Here is an 8,244-nt window from a genome sequence, read left to right as displayed (position 1 = left end):
TGATTAATAGAAAAGCCTAATATGTATTGAAAACTTATATTACCAAGCACTATCCCTGGCCTTTTGTACATAGTTATAATTTAATTATCTTGAATACTTTGTGAGGTAATTGTTACAACTCATTAGATAAATTGTTTGAAGGGAGAATTGGAAGATTAAATGATGTGCCTAATAAATTAAGCATATATCATACCTAGGTTTTACTTTTTTTTTTACAGATGTTTCTGCCTGCTTCACTCTGACTCAGGACACATGTTCACCAATTTCCTTGGATCCAAGTAAATTCTCAAATATCCAAAATACCATTTTATCATTCTTTCGTTTTTTTCTACTGTTCTTAGCAATCTGCTACAACAGAAAATAAACATTAGATGTGAAGTTTAAAAGCCTGGGTATAAATTTCAGGTCTGCTCCTTGGGCAAGTCATCTAACCAGCTGGGGTTTGTTTCCTCAAGTGTTAAAAAAGGAGAGCACTACTCTTTCTATCCCAGCAGGATGTTGTGTGGATCATATGCACAGTATTGTGAACTTAGCTCTACAGAAGTACCTGGACTTCTTATCTATCCCATTCTAGATCCCTAATGCATAAATGCATAGTGATTTTATTAAGTATCACAGATTACACATAAGAGAAAGAACATCAAGCTTTGTGCAGTGGCAGTATCGTAGCCAATGAGGTTTATCCAAGGCGCGATTATTGCTAATTGAAAGAGAAAGAACATCAAAATTTCCTTTTGAACAACAGTTCATTTATATTTTAAAATTCAAATGGTAATTATTACATTATGCTAATATTATATTATACTAATATTAATCAATACATAAAAATGTAAACAGTAGAAAAATTCTTGAAGAGACATGAACCTAAACACTTTTTTTATTCTATTATTTTAATTCAAATATAATACAATTCTCCTTACCAAATAAGTTATAAGAACACTACTGCTGCCACCACTGTTACTACTCCTATTATTACAAGGTAGAAAAGGGAAGAAATGATGTCATATGCCTCTATGTATATAATTATCACATAGGATATTTACAGACTTCTTACAAAAACACACAGAAGTCATTGTAATGGTTATTTATATATGCAGTCAACTTTTTTTCTGGGAAATATCAGGAAAAATGTCAACTTTTTCTTCCATTTACACTGTTCCCATGAGAACTGGTTCACCTGTAGTAGTATCTTTTTCTTCTCACTTAAATTTTAAAACATAAAGTGATATTGTTTCAAAAACAGACCTGTAAATTAATCCTTATTACAATCAAACAATTTAATCTATATTATCCAGTGATATTTTCAATAGCCTCATAAACTGTTTTCTGCCTTCCATCTTATTTCTCTCAATCTACTGCACCCAGAGAGACTTACACAAAACCCAATCTAACCAGTTCACTCTGTTTTATTTTATTTTTTTATTTTTTTCAGAGAGAGAATGAGAGAGACTATGTGCACGGGGAGAGGGGGGAGGCAGGAGAGAGAGAATCTTAAGCAGGCTCCACACCCAACACAGACCCTGCTGCAAGGCTCAATCTCCTGACTGTGAGATCTTGACCTGAGCCAAAATCAAGAGTCAGCTGCTTAACGGACTGAGGTGCATCTCTTATTTTTTGGTTTGTTTGTTTGTTTTTTAGTAATCTCTACCCCCAACATGGGGCTCAAGCTCACAAACCCAAAATCAAGAGTCACAAGCTTTTCCAGCTGAGCCAGCCAGGCACCCCTCACTCCCTTTTTAAAAAAACACTTTTAATTTATATCCATCACTTACAAGGTAAAGTCAAATCTCCTTTGAGGGACATACAAATCTCTTCATGATAAAGTTCCTGCTTATCTCTTTAGTGTTCCTTATTCCACTCCCCTCCTTATACCTTAAATTCCATGGCAAAAAGCTGATAATACTTCAAGATTATAACATCATATCCTTGTCAACTGCTCATTCCTCTCCATTCCTGGATTTCTCTACAATCCCTTTCTTCATTTAGAGAGGTTTTATTTAGTCTTCAAGAGCCAGAATCATCTCTGCAAGAGAGCTTTCAAGGAAGTCATCCCTAAACTTTCTCACTAATCCTGGCACCACTAATCACAATGATAAATTATATTTGGTTAACAATATAATTCTGACTCTAGGCTAAACATGTAATTTACATTAATTATGTAATCTAGGCAACCACCATATAAAGTAGTTAATATCATTATTCCTTTATGTATAATGAAATAGAAACACAGAAAGGTTAATTAATTTGCCGAAGACCACACAGCTAGTCAGTTTCAAAGCTGAGAACCCAAATTCAATTAGTCTGGCTCCAAAGTCCATTAGCTTTAACATCTCTGTAAATACTATTTTTCATGTACAACACTCTATTGAAATGATCCCTTCAAATATTCATCTCCAACCAAGTTTTACCAGAGGAAAAAAAAATCTGGTCATTCATATTTCTATCAATAGCACATTACATATTATAGTGCTCAACATATACTTGTTGGACATAACCATGCCCCGTTTTTTTAAATTATGTTATTTTTTTAACTACATAGAACTTTTCAAGGGAAAAATATATACTTACTGGAATACATATATAATATAAATTGTTCTTCTGAAAAGAATGTGAGATAAATCAATAAAAGTCATATACATAAGGCTATTAGGCTTGCAGATAATAAAATAAAAATAGTCTTCTCAACATTTTTCTAAGTTTATATAGTAATATGAAGAAAAATTTCCTGAACACAGATTCGAATGCACCCTCTTGGGGGAGGCTTGTTTTTCCTTGGCTATTTAGAATTAATGGCACAGAATAAGCAAACAGATCAATCCCTAAGACTGATTAAACATTAACTCTCTGAACTTCCTAGAAACAAGCAAAAGTATGAAATATAATATGTAGCTATGTGTTTCCATTATAATTAGATAGCCTTAATTAAAATCATAATTTAATAGTAATTTACATAGTAACCATAATAACATTTTAATGGTAGAGATCTATATTGATTTTTAAATTATATACTAATATATTTCCAACTTATTTGGAGAGAACAAAAAAATCAAATATATTCTACCTTCTTAAATAATACAACAGAATAGATTACATGAGTATTATATGTGCATACTTATTTATATAGGCAGTACCTAATTGTATAAATAGCTGGATCTATACATAGTTAAACAGAAAAATTTACCTACTTGAGAATATATTGGGTTACGGACTTCTGTATTTGTTTGCTTTTGTTCATTTGAAACAGGTATGTCCAGAGTTATTCCTAATATCCAGCTGTGAATACAAGGTAAACAAAGTCCTTGGATACTGTTCTTATGTTGACTATTTTTAACATTTCCAAATTATTTAGAGATAGCAAACATAATGTTGATATCTAACAAATAACATACATGTAAGTATTTTAAAATTCTACCATAAATAATGTAGTTTTCTACACTAAGACACTGTGTTACAGAATTCTATCAAGATTTTTAACGTTTTGAGCAGAAAGACCAGGCATGTTCATTTTTACAACTCTGAATACCAGGAAAAAGTAAAACTGTCTTGAATAGAATTCTTACAATGGAATCAGGTACTTACCTGTTCATCTCTTTAATAAGCCACAGCAAAAGAATGGTTTGCTCTGTATTGCAAACAACTGTTACTACAAGAAAAAAAAAAAAAAAACAGCAAGAAAGAGAGATCATTGTAGAGACCTGAGCAGTTTCTTTTATCTGACCAAGATGACCAGATCATTCTTCTCTAACTAAGCTTCCTTCTGACTCTAGGCCCCTGACCTCCCTTTCCTTAGAATATTTATTTTAGAAACTGTAAATTCTTTTTCAGCTCCTTTGAGATGTAAAACTTCTTAGGCTTTTGCCTACAAGCCAGCAATATTTCTCAACACCCTGGGAGCCAATCCCTAAAAGTGCAAACCTCAAGAAAGATGGAGCCCTTATTAACCAGTCTCTGAGAGGGCAGGAGCCTAACATCCATGGGTTAGTACTTTTTTAGTGGACCCAAGCAGGCTTAAAAACTCTCCCACTTTTTCCTTCGGTAGAATTCAGTTCAATCTCCCTCCGCTATTGCAAAACTCATGAATAAAGTTTTCTTTGCCTTTAACTTGTCCAGTGTAATTATTCTTGGATATATCAAACACTGTTCAACCAGTAAAGTACTTTTTTTCTCTCTTCCTATCGTTTCTTCTAGAATTAGATACTGTATTGAGCACTTTTTTGAAAAAGTAACTTCTTTGAGCTCCATTACTTAACCAAATTAGTTTATTGGAATGTTGGATATAGTACAATTATGAACATTGTGAGGCAGTCATGTTGAATATGCCTAATACATTATGCTCAATATAATCTTTTTTCTTAAATACATATTTTATAAGACAAGCTAATTTCTGTTTCTCTGCCTCCCATTATTTTTTTTCTAGCTTGATTCATCTAAGTAATTTCCCTACTCTAATTTGTTTTGCTGATTGAGTGGCCTTTTGTATCAATTTACACAAGGTTTTCTCTCCCATCTGCTCTCTCATTCTTAGTTGTTCTGATATTATAAAGTTGTTTCTATTTCTATCATTTTATTGATGACAATATTAATATAAATTAGGTTGCAAGGTAACAAATTGTTTAAACATTTTCCTTAATTGTGCCTTGCCTCACGGAAAATTTTATCAGGAAAAGCAGTAAATAAAAGTAAATGCAAATAAGTAAAGTACATACCATGTTAGAAGGCTATAAGCACCATGTAAAAAAAACAACAAACTAAATCAAGATATGGTATCTTGAGAGAGAGATTTTGAGAGAGAGAGAGAGAGGCTGATTCACCTATGTCAAGGACATTTTTCACAATGAGGTAACGACCAACATATCCTTGCCCTCACGTGTTCAGCTGAAGAATACAGAGCAGTTCCTCACATTTCAGATGAAGAAAATTACTGTAAGCTAGAACTCCATGTTAATTATTTATTAGGAAAAAAACCTTTACATTATACACACCAAAACAGATGAAAAATTTAGTCAAGATGATATGGTATTTAAAAGAGAAAAATTAAAATAAATAATAAGACATGATAGTAAGTCAATATTATTATTATATACCTTTTGACAAAACAAAGATATCTTAGAAACAAGTGAAATCAATATGCAAATGGCAGGGTCCTATATAACTTTGAAGATCCAAATTCTGTCAGAAAAAAATGTCAAAGTAAGAACTGTTCTATGTTCTTACTTTGATAAGAACTGAATGGTATTAGGAAAGTCTGGGTAGCTCAGGGGTTGAGCACCTGCCTTAGGCTCCGGGTGTGATCCCAGAGTCCAGGAATAAAGTCCCACATTGGGCTCCCTGCAGGAAGCCTGCTTCTCCCTCTACCTCTGTCTCAGCCTCTCTCCCTGTGTTCTCTCATGAATAAAAATAAAATCTTTAAAAAAAAAAGGAAAACATATTTAAAAAAATTTAATGGTATTAATATTTTCAGGTTTTAAAACTTATCAATCTTTAATTTAAATGACAGAAGTAACTCTAGGTTTGGAGTGAATTCTTTCTTTTTTTTTTTTTTTTCAAATGAACTAAAGATAATTCTCCTTTTGATTATTAATCCCAGGTCTTAGGTATAGTGATAATTTTTTTCCTAAAATTTAATATATTCATTCATCTTTATGCACAGATGGAGCTGGTTAACATTTATTCCACTTCTTATACTCTTCAAACCAATTTAATTTAAAAATATCAAAAGAATTCAAATTACATACAGTGAATAATTCTGAAAAGGAGAGTTCAGCTTTGTCCTTTTAAAACAAAAAAGAAAGAAATATAAATTCATAGATATCACTGAAGGGAAAGTACAAAATAAAAGTCTAAGTTGAATAGGAGTCATTGGGGATCCCTGGGTGGCGCAGTGGTTTAGCGCCTGCCTTTGGCTCAGGGCGCGATCCTGGAGACCCAGGATCGAATCCCACGTCGGGCTCCCGGTGCATGGAGCCTGCTTCTCCCTCTGCCTATGTCTCTGCCTCTCTCTCTAGCTCTCTCTCTGTGTGACTATCATAAATAAATAAAAATTAAAAAAAAAAGAATAGGAGTCCTTGCATGTGTGTGAGAGCATGCATGTGTGCGCATGCTTGGAAGAGAATAATTGAAGATTTTTGGAACATGTTCACAGTAAAAGTGAAGTGACTAAGTTAATGAGGGAAAGGATGCCCAATGAAAAACCATGACACTGTTCTTAATAAGCAGGTCAATCAGGAATCATGCAGCCCGCTAATAACTGAATTTCAGAGAAACAGTCCATTCCAATGACCTAGAGTCTTGGAGAGCAGTGAGTCACCCTCAAAGGCAAAGACCTAATGCAACAAAGAGGAGAAAACAAAAAACTGGAAAAGACAGGAAGGCAAACCAAACAGTACTGAAACTACCATGATAATGGTTGTCTATTGTGCCTCTCCCCTCAACCAACTCAGACTCCCTAAATCTACTTTACTTTGATGCCTCTCTCAATTTTGGCAATTGATTAATAAAAAGAATTCTAAAGGCATGTGAATCAAAAACAAACAGCTTACTGCAAAATGCCCTAAGGCAATTAAGTGTCCTATTAGAATTATTCTTTATATGTTCTTAAATTCCTCTGATACTCTAAGGTTATTAGTATTATGAAGCAACAGCCCATTTTTATCAATTCTTTTAGTCATACAAGCCAGATGAAATTTCCTGGGAATTCATATATAAATATCTCTGAGGACACAATGAGTACTAACAACAGTGATGCTGCTTTGTGCAGGAGAATAAAATTCATGCATTTAATCATATGACCCTTAAGGAAGAGGAAAAATATGAATATGTGTGAAAAGACATTTTCTGCTAGTTTGTGTATTTTACCCACACAGACACTAGTTCAAACTTTTATCAAGAGGGTCATAATCTTTTCTTTTGTCACAAAAGAGGCAATGAAAAGAGTAAGACTAAAGCAGTGTATTACCACTTCCCTGAGCTAGATAGGGTCAATCAGTGTCAAAAGTGACAAGAAAAGACACCAAGGCAATATAGCTTATCAGAGCTGATCTTTGGAGCCTTCAAATGAGAAGATCTTGTGAGAGCAACGAAAGAGAGAGTAAGAGGGAGAGTGACACACAAAGTAGAAGAAATTACAGTATTGATTTGAAATTTTTTAAAGTAAATAATCTGCAGTATGAAGCTTAGTGGAAACACGGGGCCAATGAGCCTAACTTTTCCAGCTTATTGTCTGTTAATCTCAATTATTTGAATACTTCATTTTCTTTGCCCTCCTTTGGTCACTTACTGACACAGCTGTGCCCTTATCCAATAATAAGGTTGAAAGACTTTTTTTTACAACCACCTTACTGAAGTATGACTGATATATAAAACACTGTACAAATTTAACATATACGACTTGATAAATTATAAGCATATACCCATGAAACCATCGCCACAATCTATGCCATAAACATATCCAGCACCTCCAAAAGTTTCCTACCACCCTCTGTACTTATTTTTTATAAGAACACAATATAAGATCTATTTCCTTAGCAAACTTTAAGCATACAATACAGTATCATTAATTATAAATACAGTCCTGTATTTATGTAAGACCTCTAGGTCTTACATAATTGAAACTTAGTGCTGCTCTTTGACTATTAGCTTCCTGTATCCTCCTCCCACTATCCTCTGGCAACCACCATTCTATTCTCTGGTTCTGAGTTCAACCATTTTAGATTCCTTATATAAATTGTATCATGCTGTATCTATCCTTCTGAAAAGGAGGATACCCATTCACTGGGTAGAATGTCCTCTAGGTTTACCTATGTTCCTGGCAATGACAGGATTCCCTTCTTTTTTCTTTTGTTTTTAAGGCTGAATAATATTACATTGTCATATACCACATTTTCTCTATCTATTAATGCCCACTGATGAATATTAATGGTATGTCTATATTTTGACTCTTCTATTACTTGGGAGTATATATAATCTCTTTGAGATTTTTCCTATTAGTATTTCAGTGGGTTTTTTTTTTAAGATTTTATCTATTTGAGAGAGAAAAAAAAGAGAGCGCGCATGGAAGGGGGGGAGCAGACTACACCCTTTGAGCAGGGAATCCAACGTGGGCCTCAATCTCAAGACCCAGAGATCAAGATGTGGGCTGAAGGCAGACACTTAACTCACTGAGCCACCCAGGCATCCCTAAGTGATTAAATATAAAAGAGAATACAATGCCACAGAACAGGATATGAAAAGGAGTATGTAAGCTAT

At 33.7% G+C, this 8,244-nt stretch overlaps 1 pseudogene; it reads left to right on the top strand.

Moving 5' to 3' along the window:
- The first annotated feature begins 643 nt into the window (after nt 1-643).
- LOC129495813 (U4 spliceosomal RNA) lies at nt 644-795 on the top strand (annotated as a pseudogene).
- The last annotated feature ends 7,449 nt before the right edge of the window (nt 796-8,244 follow it).

This window comes from Nyctereutes procyonoides, unplaced genomic scaffold (assembly GCF_905146905.1).
Source record: "Nyctereutes procyonoides isolate TBG_1078 unplaced genomic scaffold, NYPRO_anot_genome, whole genome shotgun sequence".
Classification (NCBI taxonomy): Eukaryota; Metazoa; Chordata; class Mammalia; order Carnivora; family Canidae; genus Nyctereutes; species Nyctereutes procyonoides.
This window is presented reverse-complemented; position numbering and strand designations above follow the sequence as displayed.